Genomic DNA, 26,556 nt, shown 5'->3' with positions numbered 1-26,556 from the left:
GAATTTAAAATGTCTTTTAACGTTTAAATTTGAGTATCAATTAAATTAAAGAAACAGTTGAACAGTGAATAATGGGTTTCGACTTACCCCAAAAATAGAAATCGAATTTAAAATGTCTTTTAACTTTTAAATTTGAGTATCAATTAAATTAAAGAAACAGTTGAACAGTGAATAATGGGTTTCGATTTACCCCAAAAATAGAATTTAGAATGTCTTTTAACGTTTAAATTTGAGTATCATTTAAATTAAAGAAACAGTTGAACAGTGAATAATGGGTTTCGACTTACCCCAAAATTAGAAATCGAATTTAAAATGTCTTTTAACGTTTAAATTTGAGTATGATTTAAATTAAAGAAACAGTTGAACAGTGAATAATGGGTTTCGATTTACCCCAAAAATAGAAATAGAATTTGACAGTTGGGAATGTCTGCGTTTAAAGAGTATCAAGATAAGAGATACCCATCTCTTTTATATGACACGGTGTCCAATAATGTAAAAATAAAGATAGCTATTAAAAGCGTATTCTAGTGACTCGGATTAAATGATTACGAATTCAGAACACGTACCTTCGACAACGCCTTGCATTTTTTTTATACGTCTGTGTGCACTGAGACCTATATGTATATAATATGAATAATAAATTTTATCCTACCGTATACTTCATTTCATTCTCCAAAAATAGAAAATTCGATATTAATACTAAATGCTTCATGCATTGCTGAGCAAATGTTATTGATTTGTGCTATGCAAAAAGATAGAACAAAATTATATTTTAAAAATGTATTAATTTGAAAGTGTATTATTAGAAATTACATTAAATTACAGTCTCATTTTTCATAAATAGTTTTAAATATTATAATTTAGTTATTAGTATTTTCTGGATCGGAAATTAGTATATTATACATAACTAATATTTTAAGTACCATGTAAAGTTGACGTCTATCTCTTTTATAAAACAAGTACTATTTTTTTTCATACTTTACCTTTTTTTTAAAATAAATATTTATAAAAGTTAACGCATTAGTTTTGTAGGTATACGAACAAATATGTGGAATATAAAATATTAATATGATTAATTATTATTATGAATTACCATTAAAAATTACATTAAAAATAGCAGTCTCATCATTCATAAATAGTTTCAAATATTATAATTTAAGTATTAGTATTTTCTGGATCGGAAATTAGTATATTATACATAACTAATATTTTAAGTACCATGTAAAATTGACGTCTATCTCTTTTATAATACAAGTACTATTTTTTTCATACTTTTCCTTTTTTTTTTTTAAATAAATATTTATAAAAGTTAACGCATTAGTTTTGTAGGTATACGAACAAACATGTCGAATATAAAATATTAATATGATTAATTATTATTATGAATTACCATTAAAAATTACATTAAAAATAACAGTCTCATCTTTCATAAATAGTTTCAAATATTATAATTTAGTTATTAGTATTTTCTGAATCGGAAATTAGTATATTATACATAACTAATATTTTAAGTACCATGTAAAATTGACGTCTATCTCTTTTATAATACAAGTACTATTTTTTTCATACTTTACCTTTTTTTTTTAAATAAATATTTATAAAAGTTAACGCATTAGTTTTGTAGGTATACGAATAAACATGTCGAATATAAAATATTAATATGATTAGTTATTATTATGAATTACCATTAAAAATTACATTAAAAATAATAGTCTCATCTTTCATAAATAGTTTTAAATATTATAATTTAGTTATTGGTATTTTCTGGATCGGAAATTAGTATATTATACATAACTAATATTTTAAGTACCATGTAAAATTGACGTCTATCTCTTTTATAATACAAGTACTATTTTTTTCATACTTTACCTTTTTTTTAAAAATAAATATTTATAAAAGTTAACGCATTAGTTTTGTAGGTATACGAACAAACATGTCGAATATAAAATATTAATATGATTAGTTATTATTGTGATTATTAAAATATGAATATGGTTGAGTAGTCGAATTAAAGTTTGTAATACACCAAGTGTAAATTTGAAAATAATTTTGCAAATTATTCTAATTATTGTTAGTAATGCACAAAGCGTAAAACATGAAATTTATTTTGAATAAATATTCAAATTAATGCTCACAATACTCCAAGTATAACATGTCAAACTTTTATTGTATATGGAACAAAAAATTGTGGTAATTTTTCCGTTCATATGTTAACGCCTTACCGGAAATTCTGATTTTTAAAATTATAGCTCGTATTGCCTCGTATTTAGTGAAAAATACAAAACTGAAAAATAAATTTAATCAAAGGTTTGGTCCTCATGTTATTTTCCAACGCATCATGATAAAACTGCTAAATTTTATCCCCTGTCATAAAACGATATTTTATTATTAATTTTATCAAAATCATTTCCAAAGATCTTAGGTAAAAATTACTGAGCTTTTTGGTGTTCCCATATAGAGCCAGAAACACAATGAATTTTACCATATGTTGGTAGTTTTGACCATACTTATTTATCAGTAAAAAATAGTAAAATATTCAAAATTAAGCTATTAAAGTATCAAATGAGAAGCATCAAATCTAAAATGCTAATTATTCGAATTAATATTTGTAATGCACCGAGTGTAAAACGTCAATCTTCGTTCGCAAAACATTCTAATTATTATTTGCAATACACTGAATGAAATATAAAATTTATATAGCAAAATATTTGAATTAATATTTAGAATTTATCAAGTGTAAAGTATTGAAAACTTGATTAATTTTAGTATTGCGCCATTCGAATCATAACTGTCTGACTATTTCTAATTCTATTTATAAATATTATTGTTTATTTATATTTCTAATTATTCTTGTTTCTAACTATTAATGTCACGTATTCTATTTCGTGACGTCGTACCGAAGTTCATTCACAAATGGAGTAATATGGGACTTAACATCTTCGCTTATTTATTATTTTTTTTTTTAATGAAATCGAATTTTTTGCTATGAAAACAGCGTGCTACTATTTTCATAGTTTTAAGTGTTTCGTAGTTTTAAGTGTCTCTATTTTCATAATTTTAGTTTTATTTTTATAGTGGAAAGTATACGCGCTGTAAAAAATTCCGTATCAAATTAAGTTTCGGCACTCATACCTTTTTACCATAAAATCCATTTTTACCGGAACATATTACGGATCAAAAAATCTTATGTACCGTACTTTTTGCAGTAAAATCAGTGAATCACAGTATATTAACCGTAAAATTACACTGAATCACTCTAATTAAATAAATATTACTGTCAAAATTATGGTATATTATTTCACGATGGTAAAATGGATTTTAAGGATGATGCATCCAAAGTGTCGGTACTTTATACCGTAATTCGATCCGGAATTTTTTACAGTGCATTCACGTGATGCGAGGGTATTTGTGCCCTCTGATCACTATCTGTCCCTATTTTCAGTTATGTATTTATGCATTTATTTTAATTATTAATTTAATTTATTTTTAGTTATGTATTTATGCATTTATTTTAATCTAAAAAATATAAGCGTTCTACCCCTTCAGATTCTATTGCACTGTTAAAACAACCTATATTGTTATTTTATCACTAATTACGGGAGCTTGACCGTGAATAAAACCAATTGAGTCCTAAATCGAAAAAATAAAAATTTCAAAACTTAATTTGTTTCGTTAAGATAACAGTTTAAGTCGTTTAAATCAAAACTATTATGTTTTGAGAGCCTTATTTATTTCCATTTATTTACACGCTCGAGTTATTTTTATAATTAACCCTATTGAAACAAAATAAAGTGAAGTATAAAGAACCCAGTTTGTCAGCATAGTGCATCAACCTTCCCTGGTTCACCGTTTGTGATATATGGAGGGGGGTTACTTTATTAGCTCAAGCGTAGTTCAAAGTTCACATCCCCTTCCCCCCTTAGGATTTCCTCCCCCCTTGGTGTCAGTGACCATTTCCCGTCTTTCTGTCTGCTATTTCCAAGTTCAAAGAGTAAAAACTAAAAAAGAGGGCGATTTTCACTGATTTTACTATTTTTACACAGGGCGTAGCGTTTTTAAAAAGTGCTTATAGGTGCTTAGTTTTGATTTTCGTTTTTTAAAAGCCCTTAAAGGTGCTTTTTTCATTGGGTGTTTTTAAAAAGTGCTTAATTTTCCCTTTTTCAAAATGAGATTTTTCCTTTACCGTGTTGATTTTCGCTTCGAATTATGCAAAAAAGACACAGTTCACATTGTTCTATTCAACTTTTTCACAATTAATTCAACCCCAATCTATTTCGGTGTATTGTCAGTACGTAGCGTATGAAAACGCCATTCGTTTTACATGATTCAAAATTTCAGGATTTTTGACAACTGTCAAAAGCAATGCCAAAAGTTTTTTTCCCGACATGACGGTTAAAACAAGATAAAACCGTCAATTGTCAAAAACTTTCCAACCCTGCCTAATTATGATATTTTTTTAAAATGCTTAAAAATATTTTTGAGTGCTTGAAAAGTGCTTAAATGGTGCTTAATTTTTGTTGAATAATTTGGCTACGCACCCTGTTACAGGCTTAAAAAGGTCTGAGGTGTTAAGTATTTATTGATGTACAATTTTCATTAAAAAACGTTTATTTTCTGTGTTTTAGAAATTGTATCCTTGGAGAACTTTTCTAAAATGTGAATTTTTATGTTTTCTTAATTTTGGATTACTAATTCGTTTATACCTTGTGATAGTCTTAGAAAAGGAATTTAAAAATTGTTGCACTTATGTGTTAGTTTATTTTACGTTTTTTTAGATTAAACACATGAACCAGTATGAATAAAATTCGGTTTTTGAAAAAATTACACATATAACAGCTAAAGTTTGAAAGCCGTTAATGTGCACACTATTTAGTTACTCTGCATATTAACTAGGATAATTCGTTAAAAGGCGAAATAAAGTGATGTGCACATTAACGGTTTCAATATCGTAAAAGTTCAAAAGTTAGTTTCTCTCATTCTGATAATTAATTTTTGATTGTGTGATTCTATTTACTGATGTAGAATTTCAATAAATCAAAATCAAATTCATTTCAGGTTGTCATAAAAGATAATAAGTTTTAAATTTTGAATTAATTAAATAGTACAGTCGTCCCCACTTAATCGCCCCTCGGATAATCGAATAACCCGCTTATACGAATAAAATTTAAGGGAACCAAATCATTTTATATTAAACTAATGTTAAATTTCCCCATTTAAACGGTTATTTGTTGCTTTTTGTCCCCGCTTAATTGCATAAAGTGGTACTGAAATGAAAAAAAAAAAATTATTTTTGAGAAATGTTTCACCAGCTAAAATACAATTTCCCTTTTTAAGATAAGGATACAAGATAGTAATTTCAATAGGGACTTCTTATTCATTAGTAGGTGCTTGGGATGAAGTTGAAAAATTAATCAAATCTTGCTGCCAGTTATACATTGGAGTAAACAAAGGGTGTTTTACTCCTCTTTGACTTACTTCACTCACACATCATTTAGTATGTAAAAAAGGAATAGAGTGATTTGATTTTAGGTCAAGATTTGTGGTCCCCTCTTGATGCATTATTAAGTTTTAAAAATCTAATACACTAGTGTAAGGAATGTTTTCTCTAAAGTAGAATATTTGCTTAATCCTGTGAATAATTTTGAGTTGGTTGCAAGTTGAGAGCGAAAAGGAATGATTTAAATTAATTGAAAAAAAAATGAATCTTAGAATCAATAAATTTCAAAAAAAATCCCCAACTAAAATAGCGCATTAATTAGGAATTTCTCAAGTTTTGAAGATTTAAAAAAAAAATAAAAAATCTGAATGCGTTTGAAAGGAATATGGACAAGTCATGAAAATTTTAGTAGAAACTAAAAGGAAAAATCTAATTTTGATAAATTGACAAATTAAACGGGTACAAAAAACAGTCTTCAATTATAGAATTTTTCGGATGGGATTAAATAATATTTCAGTTCCAACATGATTCACCAACATTGATTTATTTTTATGTAACTTTAAATGATATTTTTTTATGATACTAAGGTAGAAATTTTAATTATAATTATTTATTGATCATAAAACTGATTTTATTTAATCGAAACGCTACACTACGCATTAAATACCATTAAAAAGTAAAATTTCACAAAAATTCAGAATTTAAGATTGATTATAGCACTCCCCTTTTAATCGAATAACCCGCTTAATAGCATAAATTTGGCTGGAACCGATGGTATTCCTTTAAGCGGGGTTGACTGTATATGCAAAATGAACGCATAATGGCCTGATTTCACAATGTAGCAAGAAATTGAAAGATAAATTCACAAGTTGCATTATTTTAGCCATGTTCTTAAACTCTTATCATTGCAAGTAATAAATTGATATAAATTTTTAACTTTGTTCTTAATCTCATCATAAAATCTATGAAATGCATTTAACAAACTATATTATTGATTTTGCCATGTTTTTAACATTCATCTTACTGACCACAATTTCTTCAGTAAAGTTATTCAAGTGCATTTAACAAATTAATTTTGTCAAGTTAACAATTAATTAACAATTTTGTCAAGTTTAGAACAGTATCTTCTAAGACATTTTAAAATCTTATTGTTACATGTAATAAGATACTACATATTTGGAACTTTAAACAAATAAAATTATAAGTCCGTCCAACTCAACTGTTTTATTAAAGTGAATGTCCTGATTTTAAAAAATTGCGCTATTTTTGCCAAGGCGTTAACATTTATCTTCTTATTTTTTAAAATCTTATTGTTACGTGTAAGAAGCTATAAATGTTTAACTTTAAATCAATCAAACTATAAGTACAACGATCTCAATCTTTACCTTAAAGTCATTTTACAAATTAAGCTCTTTTTGACAAGTTTTGAAAGTTAACTTCTAAGACATTTTAAAATCGTATTATTGCATGTAATATGACACTATACATTTATAAATTAATACAAACGAAATTATAAATCCGATCAACTCTACTTTCTGATGAAAGCTAATGGCCTGTATTTGACATGCACTATTTTTGCTCAGTCGTTAATATTTATCTTTGAGATATTTTAAAATCTTGTCGTTACGTGTAATAAGAATCTATAAATTTTTGACTTTAAATGAATCAAATTATAAGTACAATGATCTCAATATCTTCATTAAAGTTAATGAACTTCTAAGACATTTTAAAATCGTATTATTGCATGTAGTATGATACTATACATTTATAAATCTAAACAAATGAAATTATAAATCCGATCAACTCTACTTTATGATTAAAGCTAATGACCTGCATTTAACATGCGCTATTTTTGCTAAATCGTTAATATTTATTTTTGAGATATTTTAAAATCTTATCTTAACGTGTAATAAGAATCTGTAAATTTTTAACTTTAAATGAATCAAATCATAAGTACAATGATCCCAATATCTTTATTGAAGTTAATGAACTGCATCTAACAAATTAAGCTCTTTTTGCCAAGTTTGTAACATTCATCTTCTAAGACAATTCAAAATCGCATCTTGTCAAGAAAGAAGCCATAAAACATGCTGCAAACAAGGAATGAAGATAGAAACTATGAAACACACAAGCCATTTCTCCAAACACTCGTCTGTATTTCTTAAAATAACTTTGACGGGAAGAAAGTCTTATAAAAAAAATGTACATACGTTTTCACTCATCATCTTACAATTTTGCTGATGCAAGTCATATTTTGTTTGCATTTTGCAAAATCTATTCTCAACTAAATTCCCCTTTCGCTTATCGGGGAATTCTTTATCCCTCATTTTTTCCCCTCTCAACAATCTCTAAAGAATAAAACGGAAGAAAAAAAAATACAACAATAACTTTTTGTCACTTTTACAATATTCGCGCCTTCACTTCTGACCTTTGGTATACCGCACGCCATCTATCCTAAACTTAGAACCAGGTTGAAAATTTTTTGGCGTGGTGTGCTTTTTTTCTACTTAAATTCAGGCGACTGAAGCTTTTTTTTTAAAGAACAATATAAAGAATGGAAAGTTTGTCTCTGCTATGAATAGAATTAAAAATTTTCGTAACCGTCGTGGCGTGTGACGCGCTGGAGTGCGTTACCCAGTCGTCTGCCACGGTATTTTTTCAAATTATGCATGGCAGCGTATAGATCTTGCTTTACTTACTGGCGTTAATTGGCTGCTGCGAGCAATGATGAAAAGCTTTGAGTAAGTCTATTGCAAGGCACTCTAAACTTTAAAAGTGTGAAAGGGTTTAGTTATTTATAAGTCTTTAATTACCTTTTCTTCTAAAATTCTTGTATATCCTCCAAAAAGCATTAGGCAGCACAAGTGCTCTAGTTAAGGAATTTTTCTCATTTAAAGTAATTTTTACATTAATATGCATTACATTAATATACATTACATTAACATACATTACATCTTGGAGAAAATGTTACATTTTTATCTATAAAAATAATAATAATTTTAAGAAAATGGATTTCTGTCCCCATTGAGAATGTTTTCTGACCAAATTGCATAGGATTAGCAATTGCATAGGATTAAAACGCGTTAGGCAACACTGGTGCTCTAGTTAAGGAATTTTTCTCATTTGAAGTAATTTTTACATTAATATACATTACATTAATATACATTACATTAACATACATTACATCTTGGAGAAAATATTGCATTTTTATCCATAAAAATAATAATAATTTTAAGAAAATAGATTTCTGTCCCCATTGAGAATGTTTTCTGAGCAAATTGCATAGGATTAGCTATTGCATAGGATTAGCATTTCTGATCAAATTGCATAGCATATGATCTTTAAATATTGCATAGGATTTCCCAACTTATAGGCCCTTACCACAATTTCTGTGGGAGAGGGATCTTCTAAGTGCCTTTGGAATATTTATTAGATTCAGTTTATTAATCTTATAGATATTTATTTTATTAATTCTATTTTTATATATTCATTTTATCAATCCTATTTCTAATTATGGCATGGCCCCTAATAATTTTTCTTGTATTTCTATTATAAACAAAGCTTTTTTAATTTATGATTTGTTTATACATTGAATTTTCCATTGTACGAAAACCTAAACGTTTTACGTAAATACTTTAATCCTTCCGATCAAAAATACTTTTAAACCGGTTTGGAGGTCTAATTTTTAATTTAAAAAACTTCGGGAAACCGGGTTAAATGTGGCCAAATCTTGAGAAACCAGAAAACACGATTGAATAAGACCAAATCTTGAGAAACTTGGAAACCGGGTTAAAAGTGACCAAATCTCGAAAAAACTGAAAACCGGTTTCAATGTTTTATGTTCATAACTTTTGAAACTAAACTTGGAAAACCAGATTTGTCTTAGTTTGGATGGCAAGGAACCTAACACCCGTATCCTTCCCCCCCCCCCTTTTTTTTTTTCAAATTTTTTTGTTCAAAATAAAACGGAGTTGACTGTTTTTGTTCATATCATCAGGAACCTAAAAATTGGATTGAGTGTCTTCTATCGATATTGAGCAATCTCAAAACTGTGGAGAGTGTCTTTGCTCATATCTTAAGAAATTCAAAACAGTTTCGTTTTCAGTAAATTTTAGAAGTCATTTCGTTCACATATTTATCCATTGTATTCCTTGTCGAACTTTTTTTTTAATAGTTAAAACATTGCGCTGTTTGTTTAATAAATTTACATTATTAAAAGAGAAAAAAGTTAATAACACTTCAAATATTTATTCACTTTAGTACATACACTAGCATTATATTTTAAGCAAACAAATAAAATCTATTGTTTAAACTTTTGCTGCATTGAAAGATAACGAAAATATTCTCAAGTTTAGCGCCATGTACGCCTCTGCCTGTAAAACTCCAGCGTTGTTTCTTTAAAAAAAAAAATCTTTGAAACAAAGGAATGATTTTTCCAAGAAAACTTTACTAGAAACCATGAAAAGATGAAAATAAAATAGTAAAAACACGGCTACCCGAATGTTTAGAGTTTGAGATATAAGTAATTGAATTTTTCTCTATTTTTTTCCCCTACTTTTTTTTTACCGAAGATCGAAAAAAGTGGCTTGCCGATTGGTGGAAGATCGATACACTGTTTTCTTTCCTTGGATGAAAAGTTTTAACTGAGTTTTTCAGGAGAGGAGGTACTTTTTTCCAACAAGAAAGCAAGAAAAATTATGACATTGGGGAAATTGGTTTGGCGTGGATGAGAGAGACCCTTGAATGCGGCCCTGTATGGGAAAGAAGAGTGTTCAGATTTCTTTCTGTGGATTTTTGTGTTATTTACTCGGCTATTTGATAGCCTCACGTAGAGAAAATCAACTTCAGTAGTATTGCTTCGATGACAAAATATAAATAATAAAAATTCACTTTGATAATTTTCGTGGAGGAGCGGCTGATTAATTTTATGCCGCAGTTTCTTTTATATAAGTGATAACTCAATCTATTTTCAATTATCTGAATGACATAGTTACTTGAATACTTTTTTACCTATGACATAGTTACTTGATAGTTTTTTACTATACTCTACGGCAGTGTTTCCCAAACTTATGACTCTTGTGTACCATTTCTAAATTTTTCGTAACGTTGTGTACCACTCATTGAACAGTTTGTGACCCTTCCATGGTACCCTAGGGTTCCGCGGAACACCAATTAGGAACCTCTGCCTTAGAACATGGCATAAAAACCATGTAATTTCGAAAATCAGAATTTCGGATAATCCGTTACTTACATCAGTGTTTCCCAAACTTATGACTGTTGTGTACCCTTTCTAAATTTTTCGTAACGCTGTGTACCACTAATTAAAAAAAAATGAATGTATTTTTTACTATAAAAATATTGCACAATATTTAAAAATCACTACTGGCTGTTGACACTGCTAATTATTAACTGACACTGCTAATAATTAAAAAGCAGTCAATAGAAAAATACAAAATCGTAAATTTTCATGACTAGTTTTGCTTTTAAATAAAATTTTTGAAATTTTCGTTTGTTGCAAGATATTTCGCATAAGAACACTTACCCTCGCTAAACTGTTCCCGTACCCCTGGGGGTACGCGTACCACACTTTGGAAAACACTGCTCTACGGTAGGAGTTACCGAACTTTAGCAAGGTGTAATACCCTTACAAGATTTAAAATTGCCTCACGGCATCCTACACACGATAGACTGTCGTATAATATATGTTATGTTCAATGTGCGAAAGAAAAAACGGATCACCCTGAATAACTTTTGATTTAATGATCAGATCTTCACGTTCTAAGACTCAATATTAATGGTTCGAAGGCGTGACCTCAAATATGCTAATCAATTTAAGCAGGTGATGTTTTCAGGCATTGAAACATACTTTTTTGAATAATCATACCTTTTTTTTCCGAGGGAATCAGATTTCTGATCGTAGCTATATGAGGGGTAGCCGTAATCTGGGAATTATGGTTCCGATAGTTAAATCAGGAGAGCGGTCTAAAGTTTAGACTTCTTAGTGTTAATTTTACTTTTTACATATTTCACCGCATCTCGATAACTTTTTAAATAATGGCACGCAAAAATAACTTATTGTAAATATTTATTATTTTTTATCATTTTAAAAATTAGTTCATTTGTTTTATTAATTGGATATTTTTGAATTTTTAGATTTTTTGACCAATGCAATGTTCATACTGATGCATATTTCTTTAATTTAATTTTGTATAAAAAATATAGATCATCCAAATAGTATTTATATTTATATTATAAAAAATTCCGGGACAAATTACACTATGAAGTACCGGTACTTTGGGTGCTTCATCCGTGAAATCCCTTTTACCTCAAAATCTGTTTTCACCGTAAAAATATTAAACGGTAATTTTTACAGTATTATTATTTTAGTCACAGTGATTGTACTGTAAAAATTACGGTGCATCAGATTTTTGTTCCTTAACATGTTACGGTAAAAATTACCGCCAGCCAGAGTGCCCATACATTTTACCGTAAATTTTTGCAGTGTCAAAATGTTCTTTTCAGAATTTTCAATTCTAGTTTAGAATTGTTCTGAAGAGAAAAAAGTTTCAACATATAACTTCTTCTGTATGAAATTCAATAAATTGTGAAAATAATTTTAGAAAGTGAATACTTAATAGAAATAACTTCCACAGAATTATTAATATGATATCGACAGTTTTTAAAATACTAACTATGTATAAATCTTTCAGAGTGAATAAATTTCGAATTCTTTCTTAGAATGCATTAAAATACTTAATTATTCAAAGAATGGGAAATTTTTAATGGTTTCCAATCGAATTTCAGGGAAAGCTTCACCACAGCTATAACTGTGAGGCATTGTTTCAAACGATATTATTTAATACACATTCGAAATAGAAAAATATCGAACGCATCCAATCGTCGAAAAGTCAGAAGTGAGATTTCCTTGCAAGCAATTCGAAGGGAAAATGCCGATTGATTATTCGAAAGTCATTTTTCTTCTTTTTTGGGGAAGCCTCTTCGTCTTCGAAGAATTTCGAAAGCTGCATCGGAACTATCGAATTGAGAAAACAAACTGTTTTTCGACTTTTCAAAATCCTCCGAACTTCAATCAGCACAAGCGTTGAGATGGAACAACAAGGATTGACGAAAAGTACCTTGGAAAAATTATCGAATATAAAACTCGTTCGAATTTTAAATCCCAGTAACGTCTTAAAAATCCATATATGCTCTTTCTCCGTGGCGTTTACCCGATCAAAATAATAAAACGAATTAAATCCCCGCCCTTAGTAAATTATATTCCGTTAAGGACGTGGAACGCGCATTTAGTACCGACGAAATTATCCACCAAGTCTGAAGGAAAGTTGCAACTCAACTTTTCAGCAGTGGAATATTTTTCCTGGAATAAATTAAGTTTAATTATAGATAAGGTATTAACCGTGCCAATTTTAATTAAAAGGGAAGATTTTAGGGAAAATAGAATAGATCCGGAAAAGCGGAACTACGCTGCATATTTTTAACATCCATTCATTATTCAGTGCTGTGGCTAGTAGTGGCTCATTTTGTGTAAAGTATTCTTCTAAGGAGTGTATAGCGGGAACTAGATTTACAGGGTAAATTTAGGTTGTTAGGAATTACCGATGCGAAAGTAATTCTAAACTGAAAAAGAAAATAAATTGTATGGGCAGCCGGCGAAAAGCCTTGTCTGCAATCAGCCACACAAAATTTCTCTTGCTATAATTTATTTCTACATTTCCAACTAGATTATAAATTTTTCGCTAAGGTATTTTAACAACCAAAATGCTGCTTTATTTATCTATAGAGAAAAAATTACTTTGGGAATTTTTTTTTTAAACTCTTGCTTGAGGCTTATAGAAGGATCTCAGATGTTTTAGCGTCGTTGCCTTCAAATCTGCGATCGGTTTCTCACTACAAACTACAGTTTTTTACGTAATTCAATAATATACTCCTTCTAGATTTTTAAAATAGAATCAAAGGAATACTAAGTGTCTCCACTTTTCTGTTACGTAAGGAGTGGTAGGAAGACGATGACGTATCTTAGATACATGTTTTTTTCCATCTTAATTGCTATTTTAAGAGAGTAGACAAGTGTATATGTATGTATTTAAACTTAAACGTTCTTTATAAATTTGTACTTTCAGACAAAATGAACTAATGTAAAAATATCATTTTGAAAAAATCTGTGGCTTTTTGAACAAAATTAACTTTAGATTTGAGTTAGGTAAGCTCAAGTACTTGCATAAATGCATCAAAATATTTGTTCCAGTGTTGTTAATAGAAACTAGCTGGGTACCCGTTTTTCGTGCGAGGTTCGTCGTTCGTAATTTGATCCGGAAAATTTTTTTATAGTGTAGTTATCAAACTACTAATTTCTTACGGCCATCCCACTTTCATTTTGTTTGAGCTTTTATGACATACCTAACTGAAAATAAACAATTATTAGAAAAAACATGCAATATTCCCCTCTTTTGATTAAACAGATGTAAGCAAGCAAACACCATTAATATGTATTATCGTTTAAATAATTGAAAAGCGCCTGCAGTTTAACTTGTAGACATGCCTTATGCTATATCTTCGCGAAAAATTCATTTTTCAAACTACACTTTCGAATGGATTTATTTAAATTTTCGAACAATTTTTAAGATAGCTTGCTCCTAAAATTGCTCCTTTCACAGCAGTTAAGCAGATCTGGAGTTATAAAAGAAACAAAAAATTAAAAAAAAATGTTATAGATAATTAACTACACTACATTTATGTTGATAATAGACGTGTTTAAAAATCATTATCCCCTCTATTATATCTTTGGAATCTTAGCCATGAATAAAGTTATTATAACATACACAAGCGTTTCAAAACGAGTTTATTTGCTTGAAAGAACAGAATGATATTCCTACTAAATTTTTGGATACCCAAGTTAGGGAAATAAAGCTAAACAACAAAGCTGTTAAATTTTTAAAGACTGTTACTATGATGATATCAAAATAATTATTATCAGACTATATTATTTGCTAAAAATAAATAAAATGTAATTTTTGGAACATAATAATAATTGATGTAAACATGAAATCCGATATATGACAACCAATTTTGTTTTGCACGATTTTGTTATTTTAAAATAATGGTGAAATTAATAAACTATGAAAACTTTATTGTTTAAATAATTAATTTAAAAAAGTTCGCAAACGTTACTGAGATATTGCGATTGTTTGATCTTTTCAAAACATTTGAAATTTGGGAAATAAATTACCTAAACTACATTACTTCCCCAACATAATATGTTATAATTACTGTATAGAAAAGCAATAAAGGAAGCTATAAAAGATCAAAATTTAACCCAGTGCAACACTTAAATAAAATATATATCTTTAAAAATACCTCCAGAAATATATTGAATTGTTATTCAATATTTCCTTAGAATTCAAAAGAAAAAATTTTATAAATAACTTAAACTCTTACTCTATTTTACACGGCAAAAATTTTGTTTTACTATCAAAGAATCGAATATTTTCCCCAGAAGATCAGATTTATTTCCCATAGCGGAACAACAGCATTAAAATAATTTTTTTCCCTCTCCTTTTACACCGAGCACTTCGCTTTCGTCAGACGAGGTTTAATAATACAACCTGGAATTCTGCCTTTTCCTCGAACCTCCGCAGCAGCATATTACCGACGGGAGCAAGTTTTACGACGCCCGCATCGTTGTGAAGGTAATTTACAACCTCTTGAAGCAAAAAGGAGCGTTACGTCTATAAAATTCTGAAGCCTTAACATTGGGGGCTTTTAAGATTCTGGATGCAGCAGCATTCGATGCCGGAAGGCCAATAGCACATCCATGGAAGCAAGAAAGTCTCTTGTTATCAAACTTGGCTGGATGTTGCCGAACCTTCCAAGATACGAAGACACAAACACAAGAGTTAAAGATTAAGTTGTGAGATAAGAAAAGCGCCCAAACTCCAACAAGATGAAGAGGTAGAGAGGCTGTTATGAGATAAAAGTGCAAACATCTGAAAACTGGCTATAGGTAGTAGTTGGCTAAGTTTGCTGTCGCTTGATCCCAGATTTTACTTTCTTGTTTTGAGTGTTTTATCTGGTGGGGCACTCTTGTTGTTGCCTCTAATTTTCAGGCTCCACTTTTTATCTCGCAAAGAGAATATTTGTATATGACGTAAGGGCCTGGTTGGAACATACGTTTTTTTTTTTTTTTTTTTTTTTTTTTTTTTTTTCCCGTTAGTGTTCTATTTTTATAAGCGGTTATAGCAGTAGATTAAAGCTGAAAGGCTGTTAGGCATTCTTTGTATTTAAAAAAAAGGTTGTTGATAGTTTTCACTTTAAATATTCATTTTGCTGCAAATATTTTTAGGTTGACAGATAATAAAGGGTTAGTTTATTTTTAAACATTTTCGGAATTAAACTTTAATATAGCTATAATTTTTTTTTATCATGTTGCGTAGCGGTTTTAAAAAGTTCTTAAAGGTTCTTATTTTCGATTTTTGTTTTTTAAAAGCCCTTAAAGGTTCTTTTTAATTAAGTTTTTTTAAAAAGTGCTTAATTTTCCCTTTACGAAAATTAGATCTTTTTCTTTACCCCATCAATTTTGTCAAATATTATCATGGTGCGTGGCGTTTTTAAAAAGTGCTTAAAGGTGATTATTTTCGTTTTTTAAAAGCCCTTAAAGGTGCTTTTTTCATTGGGTGTTTTTAAAAAGTGCTTAATTTTCCCTTTTTCGGAATGAGATTTTTCCTTTACTATGTTGATTTTCGATTCGAATTATGCAAAAAGACACCGTTCACATTGTTCTATTAAACGTTTTCATAATTAATTCAACCCCAAACTATTTCAGCGTATAGTCAGTCCGTAGCGTATGAAAACGACTTTCGTCTTACATGATTCAAAATTTTAATGATTTTCGACAATTGTCAAAAACAATGTCAAAAGGGTTTTTTTTTTTTGACATGACAGTTAAAACAAGATAAAACCGTCGATTGTCAAAAACTTTCCAACCCTGCCTAATTAAGATATTTTTTTTTAAGTGCTTAAAAGTATTTTTTGAGTTCTTGAAAAGTGCTTAAAAGTTGCTTATTTTTTGTTGAATAATTTGGCTACGCACCCTGTTTAACATAGCTGTAAAGATTTTTTTTCTTTATCATGGTGCGTAGCGGTTTTAAATTATTTTCGATTTTTGTTTTTTAAAAGCCCTTAAAGGTGCTTTTTTTATTAAGTGTTTTTAAAAAGTGCTTAATTTTCCCTTTACAAAAATTAGATTTTTTTTCTTTACCATGTCGATTTTGTCACGTATTATGCAAAAGCGTGGTTTTCACTTTGTTCTATTCAACGTTTTTACAATTCAATTAAGCACAATGCATTTCGGCGTATTGTCGGTCCATAGCGTATGAAAGCGCCAATCATTTTACATGCTTGATGAAATACTTGCGGGTCCACATATGCATATATTGAGCTGAGTTCAGCGAGATTTCTTGCACTTTCATGTGCAACTCTGCTGCATTCTCAATTTCAGGCTTCATGTTCCACCCTCTGAAATCGAACCGTAAAATCTCTCGATCTGTTTATGGTTGTTGATATAATCAACAAAAGAATTCTTTGTCGGAAACTAGCTATTTTATTGTGATCTTGTAACGTCTTTGAAAATTATTTTGCATTTTCTAATGTATATAGTGCTTAAAAAGTACTTAAAAGGTGCTTGATTTCTGTTGAAAGATTTGACTACGCACCCTGTTTCTAGGTTGTGTGATATTTAATGCTTCATTAATTTTCTTTTTTGTTAAAAATTCTGATAATTATAAAATTGTTGCATTTGGGTAGTTTACTGTGTTATTTACATTTAGAGAACAGTTTTGAAGAAACAAAGACATACATACTTAATTAATTATTTTCATAGCTATATTTTAGTATGTATGGCTGATTATATTGATACCTTGAAGACTAACAATATCTGAACAATCGCTATCTTTTATCGAAGTATGTTTATTAAGATAATATTTGTTTTATGTAAGAATATTCCAATTCAGGTAGCAATATGAGTTATAATCAATGTAAATTTTTAATCATAAAACCGATGTTTTTAGCAAATCTCATTTTATTATTGTTATACTCAAAAAGCAGCACTCTAAAAACTATTCCTATTTTAAGTCTTTTAAAATAAGACTCAAAAAACAAAAGAACGCAGTTATTAAAAATTCATATTTTTTGTTTCTTACATTATATTATTTAGTAACCATTTACAACTAAATACACAATTACAAAATTTATAGAGTCAGGCATTTTCCACCGAGCTTCATTTCCTGTCGAATTATTAGACAGGAATATTTTATGACAGTGATTTTTTTCTCTGAATTAAATGATTGCTTTGTAAATTAAACGGAGTATTAAAAACTATTTAATTATATATAATTTGCCTAAGGATATGCGAATAAATTAAGTAGATTAAAAAAAAATTGTTCACGTAAATACGTTTTGTTGCAATTCAAATTATTTTGCATTTATTTTATAAACTATACACTTTAGGATACAATAGTTTACATAAAAATTGTCTGAGAGGAAAAAAAACGTTGTTATTTCAATTATTTTATTTAAATTTCTGAAGAATTTGCACTTATCTTGGGAATGATCAGATTTTTTAAATTTATCTTAAAACATTTTAATTCTCTACTGAAATCGTTTATCTTGTTTACTGACGTGAATTTTGTTTACAGAAATCTTGATTAAATAAGAAAGATTGAATAATTTGGTGTAAGATAAAAATTCTTATTTCTTAAGAATGAATTATTACGATTTATAATAATGTCGGAGAAAATAATTGTTTAAAATGAAACGTAATAGTTATTTTGTAACACTAACTAAATGTTGAAATTCATTTTCTTGTTGCATCTTTTAATAGTGCCATTTATTTTCGAATCTAATTTTCATTTGGTTATACCTTTTATACAGAATTTTAAACAAGATTCCATATTTTTCTTTTATAAAAGTTACCAATAATATTTACTTGTTCAAGTTTTTAAATTTAATTTTACATGTTTAAGTTATTAAATATAATTTTTAAAATTTAGTATTAAATTGCTTAAAACACATCTCGTTCTAAATTTTATCAAACTAAATTTTTATAAAAATTTTAATTTAGTTTGAGTTTTTATTTCATTATTTTACTTCGTTAGTTTAGAATTTTTATTACACTCGAAAAATTAAAAGTAATTCACTCATTCCAAAACTGTTTCATTATTGCATTAGTTTTTTGCTTATTTACTTATAAAATGAATTATGAATAATATGTTTTTGAATTATTAATTAGGATTGTTATTTTTTGTTGTCCAAAATGGATAAAACAAAAAGTAATGGAAATCGAATGAAAAAAAAAACATCCTTAAATTGCTTTAAATTTTATAAAATGAAAAAGCGAAGTAGAAAAAATGTATTACCCTAGATATGCTTTCTATGCTAGAAAATTATAAATAAAAGCAATTGATTTATAAGTTTTATTTTACTTAGTCTACATTTAAGTAAAATTTTAATATTCTTTTTTTATAAATCAAATGATTTTCTGCCTGTTTTAATCTTATAATTTACGATAAATATTCCAAGTTAAATTGTTGCAGTATGCCATGTTTCCTTGAAAAATCAGTAACTAATAATACGACTCGCTCACTACATTAACTAGTGATTTATATCTAAGCGATTAGAATAAAATTCAAGATATCTCCTTAATTTTTTCGTCAGTCACAATTCAGCATTGTTCTTATTGGTAGAGTGGAAAACAAAATCTAATTTAAATTCTACCTTGAAATAGTTATAAAACTCTTCGTCAAAACATTGGAAATTAATAACTTCATTTTCCAAACGCTGCCTAAATCTCAGATTATATTACATTTAACGTATTTAAATTACTTCAGTTTTCAATTCAATCTCAGATTAAAAAAACGTTTGAGTTAAGACGATGCCGGTCTTAAATTTTCCTTCCTTCCTTTAAACTTATCTTCCGAATTACATGAATCACAGTCGGTAAACCTTTGTTTCATTGTTCTTCAAAATTAATCAAAGGCGAAACCGGCGAAGAAGATTTCCATTTACTGCATGCTTACGTCATTAAGAATCTTTGGTATTGACGTATCAAGACATAAAGATGCAACAAGAGAGACACTGCGAGCAATGATTAGTCTAGAAATAATAACATTTTCTTAAACTTTCACCTTCCCATGTTCGTAATCTTCATTAAACATGGCTGCCAAGATAAGGGAGAAGAAGAAAAAAAAAAGTCAACAACGGAGAAGAATAAAATCGTAATTTCTAATAACCTAAGATGCATCCACTTAGCCAATTATCCCTATGAGGCTGATGGGTTAACGTTCAAGAAACAACATCACGTAAATAATTTTTCAACTTTGTTAGGGAATACTCCCGCGATATTTTCCCTAATATCCGTTAAGTGAACCTGGCATGGCATTGCTTCTAATTGACATGCAATAACAGGAACTTGGCGATCGCCAAAACTCGGCTAAGAAGAAAACTGGGGGTAAAAAAGGAGGGAAAAAGAAAGAATCTGGTGGGAATTGGCGTGATTGGGTTATATATATGAAAAGGTCTAAATTAATTCAATTACGTAGAAGCCGGATCGCGTAGTTTTTCTCTTTCAGTTCTGTGTATTTTTTGTTGTTGTTCACATTTGGTGATTTTTATTTGTTCTAGTTTTGGCTGCCACATAAGGCGTTACTTAGTAAAGATTCTTTGTTTAATTTGGGAGATGTAAGGAAAGTTACAGCCTGATTGTTGCTGCTGTGTTTAGTACTTAAGTCTACCCGCAGCGAGGGACTTATGTCTTTACTCTGGACACAATTCTCTTGTTTCTTGGCGAACGCGAAATTTATAGTAGGCAAAAGTTTACCAATCAGATAAATGAATATGCGGAACTTATAACCGGCCTACCTGAGCTACATTAACTAATGGAACTTTTTGTTGCTGTGAAACTTTGGGACTTGATACTCGAAATATATGCAATGAATTATATTTACGTCTAAATTACTGTTATCTTATTTCGTAGTTTGAATCTATTTCATTTTCACCCTTCGAATATATATATATTATTTGCCACTCATATTTAAATAACGTATTTTGTAATGTAAATATTTTAGTATTCTTCCATTTATTAAAATTTTCCAAACATGGTCTACTTTTAAATAATAATTTTTCAAATTTACACCTACTTGCAGTTATTTAAATCTAATAGAAACAGATATTCATCTTTGTAATTTCTTTAATTTTTGAAATAAATTATTGATGAATTTCTGAATATGAATGGAAAAAAAAAATCAAACTACTTTTTTTTAAAATTGTGTATTTAAATACAAATATAATTTCTATTATGTAACAGATTTTTTAGTAACTATAATGCTGTCATTTATATTAAAAAAAATACCAAAATTTATTTTTGCTTGTAATTAGAGTGTCTGAAAAAAATATAAGAAAAGGACACCGGGTTAAAAAAGATTAAAAAATTTGTTAAAAATTGCATTGTAAAATGTCAAAAAATTGGCTCAATGTTGAACTACATTTTCGCTCAAATTGGGCCACATTATTGTAAAATTAAGTATTGCAATGCCATACAGTAATATGCAAGCAGCAAATTTGAACGATATTATTGTCAAACCAATTGTAAAATGTCAAAAAATTGGTTAAATGTTGAACTACATTTTCACTCAAATTGAACCACATTATTGTACAATCAAGTATTACACTGTCATACCGTAATAAGCAAGCAGCAAATTTGAACGATATTATTGTTAAACCAATTGTAAAATGTCAAAAAATTGGCTAAATGTTGAACTACATTTTCACTCAAATTGAACCACATTATTGTAAAATTAGGTATTATACTGCCATACCGTAATAACTAAGCAGCAAATATGAACAATATTATTGTTAAACCAGTTAAAACCAGTTCCAAATTCTCTAAAAATGTTCTATAATTTTATTCTTTCTTTCTTTTTCCACGTGTAATCGTTTTTTCCACGTGCGAAGGAAACACGATAGAGAATAAAGAATAAATAAATACCGGTATTTTTTTTTCACAAGCTCAGCTCATTACACTCTTTTATTCTAATGATGAATTTAGAGAGGGGCTCCAGTTCCTAAATTACTTTTTTCAAAGCCGAACAACCACAGATTTCCTAACGGAAAAAAAAGATAAAAAGACTGATAAAAAAAGGGGTAAAAGAAAAAGAAGCTAAGAAGAGAAGAGAGATAGAAATGAAAAATAATAAAACACCAGTCGGCACAATAATAAAACACAAGCTCAGCACTGAAGATTGACGTTTCTATTGTGTTTCAACTACTTACAAGGTCGTTCATACACAACGCTGTCGCTTCGCCAGAAAACATCGTGGAATAGAATTTTATCGCCGTAAATCGTCTGTTCCCGTGTCAATTATGGGAAATAATTCACTGACCTTTTCTTTTGCCTTGCACTTTACTGGGTTGCTCACGTTGCGGTTGCTCTACCCTTTTAAAACGGAAGCTTTTACTAGTCATAACTTTTAATTAAAATCTGAATTAATCCGTCAGTAAAATGGCGACTACCCGGATGCGGAAGTCAGGTTGGCTCAGTTTATGACTTGGTGGTGAAAGTTTAATTAAAGGATAACTAAATGTGTATTAATAGTTGACATTTTACGTTTTAAAATTAGGTCTGAGGGGGGCTTTTGTGGGAATAGTTGACATTTAAGCAGGCGTGATGTCGTTTGCTCTACATTCGTAGATTTCATTTTTTCACTAAAACTTGAATATTTATTTATTTATTTTTTTGTTAAGGAATTTAGTTTTAGGGAATTTGAGAAATTGAAAATAAATGTTTTTTTTGTATTTATATCAATAAGCAGGTGATTCAAAATGTTCAATTTCAAAAAAACTTATACGGAGAATTATAAAATACAATTTTTAAATCTGAAGAAAAAGTATCAACAATCCTTGAATTGTATTTCCGTAATTTCGCGTATCATTTCATTACAGAATCGCGTGATTTCTGACGAAACGAGAATTTCCAAATGTATGACGGAAATGTTTCCCCAACTCGTTACCTCATCACAGTTCTACGTGAGAGATAGTTATCTGGAATGAAAACTAGACGATCGAAAGTAAAGTGACCGGTGTGTGTGGTGGTTAAGGAGTTGGCCTCGTACCAAGAACATCCCGGTATCAAGTCATCAAATCTTGATTCGGTCATGGGTGTAATGTATCTCACCCTTGATATAAATTACGTATGTATGACCCATATAGCTGACACCTATATGGTGGGACCTATAATAAAGTGATTATTAGAAAAGTCAGATACATTAATGCGCAACGAGCTTTTTCTTTTTTTTAATTTTTTGTTGAATAAATGGAATAACGAAATATATTTTTTAATATTGACGAAATTCGTTTCCTCAAAAAATTGACGATAGTTATTTCGCCACTTAGACGAAAAGTTCGCTCACCTTATATCAGGCAATGAATTCGTCAAAAACGAAGAAAGTTTCGTATAATTTGAGTATTAATTTTTTTTTCAGTGGAATTTTAAAATGTGACATCAATTATGTATTTAAAAGAAAATCGAACCTTTTCCTCTGAAAACAATGATAAATTATCTTATATTTCCAAAGTATCTATAAAATAGAGTGTATTTCTTATAGTTTCTAAAATATTTAGTAAGTATTGTCTTACAGACTAGAACTTTACTTTCTGTTGGAAACTATCCATATTTTCTGCTCCAAGTGATAATATAAATTATTACCAGCTATTTATTTGTTTCTTGTTTTTACAAGCTCTCAGTATGCCAAGTCCGGAAGCTATGAGATAAAGCACCTCATTCTTTGGCGAAAATTTTCTTCTAAATATTCCATTCGGACTGTAAGTATCCGATTTTGCGCCTCGATGATGAATTCAGGCGCATCCGTCAAATCACGTGCGCCAAGAATATCATTTATTCCAGATGAGAAAGGGGAAGGGAGGATAAAATGTTTCCCTATTTTTCCTTTCCCTTGCAAAGAACACGGGGTGGAAGAGGAAGAGGGATTGATGTTCTTTCAGTAGCTGTCGGGACGCTAATATGTCTTGCTTTGCGCTCTTTTTTTTCCTCTCTAAATATATTCTGCCAGATGCCGTGTTATGAAGTTGATAAAAAAAGAAAAATTCCCTAAATATCCCTAAACAAAAAAGATTTGGCGAGAAAAAATAAAACAGATGACAAAGAGGAATCTGTAGTGCTAAAGGTAGGCTTACATTTGCGAATGGGATTTGTATCTGGCGCCCTCATTTATATACTAAAACTGAAAATACGGAAAAACTGAATTAAACTGGAAGTGATCCAGGTATTTTGTTGGCAATTTACCTACGTCAGAAAGACTTATCGCCACCATTTACAAACCTGTGCATGTACCTTTTATCTCACTACAAATCTGTATCTTACTGTAGTCACTATTTGTTCATTGCAGTGACTGTAACAATATTTCGTCTAAGAATGTGAAGCACACTGATATTTTGAAAAGATATTCTAAGAATAACTAATTATTGTTATACAAAGAAACGTTTTGGGATGTAAAAGCTTCCAACTTGATAGAAGAAAGAAAAAAAACTGTTGGATACATTTTGACATTTCTCTTGCCAAGTGCCAGAATAATTTTTCTAAAACGAATGTAACTAACCTCTAAAGTACAGATATCAGTAGTAAAACATATTGTCTAGGTAAAGTGTCGATTATCTAAAGTTATCTGTTAAAGTGCCAAAAATTTCCAAGAGTATATGCACAATATCAACTTGGCACTCGTTAATAACTCACTAAATTTTGCGATTTCCACTTTTTTAATGCTACGGAGCCCTAAATGATGAAGCATCTTCTGGCGGAACCCCAAACAAATAAATAAAATTTATTAGCAGCCATTAAAATTGTATTAACCAAAGAAAGACTACTTATTATTTTGACAATATTTAATGCGAGGAATGAAATTTTTTCAATAATTTTCTCAATAAAACTCATAAAATAATAAATTTTATGTTAAACAGTTAAACTTGCAGGCCTGGAGTGGTATGATGTTAGTTTTGAGGGAAACCATTAGCTGATAAGGAATTAAATAAACTGCATTATCGTTTTCGAAAAAAGAACTCTAATTAGCGTTGAGAATAGTTAGAAAAACATAACTCGTTATTCTTGAATTAGGTTATTATATTTTGAACTGAAATATTCCACAAGAAATATTGATACTTTTTTACTTGCACTTTAATTAAATAATTCCATTAAAATAACCAAACAATTAACGAAATATTAACGAATTTATTGTTTTGATATAAATGTAATTACAAGCCTTAAAAATCATCACGTCTTCGTAATGATAAAAAGATATTCAGAGTGGTCCATTTTTTTTTTGCATACTGTACAATAAACACTATTAAAAGACATTGATGTGCAGCTTTTCAATTTGTGCATGAAAATATCATACTATCTTTAAAACATGCATTTACAATGCATTTAAAGGATATGCATGTGCTTCTTTTCAGTAATTGTATAAAAATGTTAAAAAAAAATCTCTTACAATTGAACATTCAATGACCATTTTATCAGTATTTGCAAAAAATTCCTGAAAAACACTTTTCTTCATTTTTCAGAGCAGTCATGACATGCTTGGGTGTAGATAATTGTAACAGAAATTTTTTTAACAAAAAATGTACATTCTCAATTGTTGAAATTAAATGTTTTGATTGAGACCTAAATTTATGTTTGTATTGAGATCTTATTTCAGTTATTGTAAAAATATGACAAACGATCTTCAAAAATGGAACATTCGAAAACCATACACTGTTAAAATTTTCCTTCTCAAATTATGGTAAAATAACTGGCAGCTGTCTGCCCATCCGATTAACCGTAAAGTTTACGGTAAAGAGCATTTTTTTTTACTTTATGGTTTTGAAACCATTTACAAGAAGTATGCTTATAAGACCATGAATACAAAACTATACGGTTTTTTTAACCATTTACAACTAGCATTTTTCAAACAAGTAAAAAAAAAAAAGAAAATTATTTAACTAGACATAGGAGCTCGGCTTTTTGTAAGGTAATGGGCATTGGAGAGTGCCGGACACTGGAAATTCTTTATGTGTTGAAGAGAATGGAGGAAATATTGTAGTGTCAACACTAGGATTCGAACTCCAGTTCTGTCAGCCATGAGATTGACAGACAAGCCCGCTCGGCTATGATATGTACGAAGTTGCAAAGAGTAGCTCCATTAGGTGGTTCTAGTTGGTGAGATAAAATTCTGGTTGATTAACCGTATTAGGTGAAAGCAGTTAACAACCAATTTTTCTCAAACTTAACAGTTTGATTACCATTTTATTTATGGTTATTTGACTGTTTTGATTAAATATGGTAAAATAACCATCCACTAAATTGTTATTTAGCCATTTTTTCCGTGAAATTTCTAACAGTGTATAATCAGTATTCGAAAGAAGAAAAAAAAAATTCCGAGAAAAGTTTTTTCTTAATTTTTAGAGCAGTCCTGAACTTAGTTAATTATAACAGAATTTTTTTTAAAGAAATAGTCATTCTCAGTGATTGAAATGACATGATTGTACTAAATTTATGACGCCAAAAAGACACTCTAAAATTAAAAAAAAAAGCTTTCCTTTGATCGAAATAATTTGGATTGTTTTCAGTTTCACATGGCTCTCCAAATGAGAGGCTGGCAACTATAAAAAACCCAACTAGACACATTAATCAAGTTAATTTTGGTATTGATTTTTGGAAACCGAAGACTAAGATGAGAGAATTCCTGTGTGAAACTAAGCAAAAGAAAATAGTATTTTTTTTATTTCTTTGTTTAAAAAAAAACTCAAGTTTTATTATTTTGTTGAAATTTACATGAAGAGGAAAAAGAGATTACTCACTTTATAAATATTTTTTTTTTTTTTTGAAGAAAAAATTGTTTTTTTTATCCTCCCTTACTCGCGTCTAGCTTTTCTCATCTAAATGGGTGTTAATGAATCATTAGTGACGAAAGATAGTGTCGCACTTATTTTTTTTAAAAATCAAACTTTTCTTTTATAAAGGTTAATTCTGATGATAATTAACTATTTAAATAATGGTTTCT

General features: G+C 29.2%; 1 protein-coding gene across 17 annotated transcripts in view; it reads left to right on the top strand.

The window, feature by feature from the left end:
* Nucleotides 1-26,556, top strand: part of LOC107436679 (RNA-binding protein Musashi homolog Rbp6) — a 463,932-nt gene that overhangs the window by 78,824 nt on the left and 358,552 nt on the right. The window lies entirely within an intron of this gene.

Source organism: Parasteatoda tepidariorum, chromosome 6 (genome assembly GCF_043381705.1).
Source record: "Parasteatoda tepidariorum isolate YZ-2023 chromosome 6, CAS_Ptep_4.0, whole genome shotgun sequence".
Classification (NCBI taxonomy): Eukaryota; Metazoa; Arthropoda; class Arachnida; order Araneae; family Theridiidae; genus Parasteatoda; species Parasteatoda tepidariorum.
Note: the sequence above shows the minus strand (reverse complement) of the source record. Positions and strands in the feature narration are given on the sequence as shown.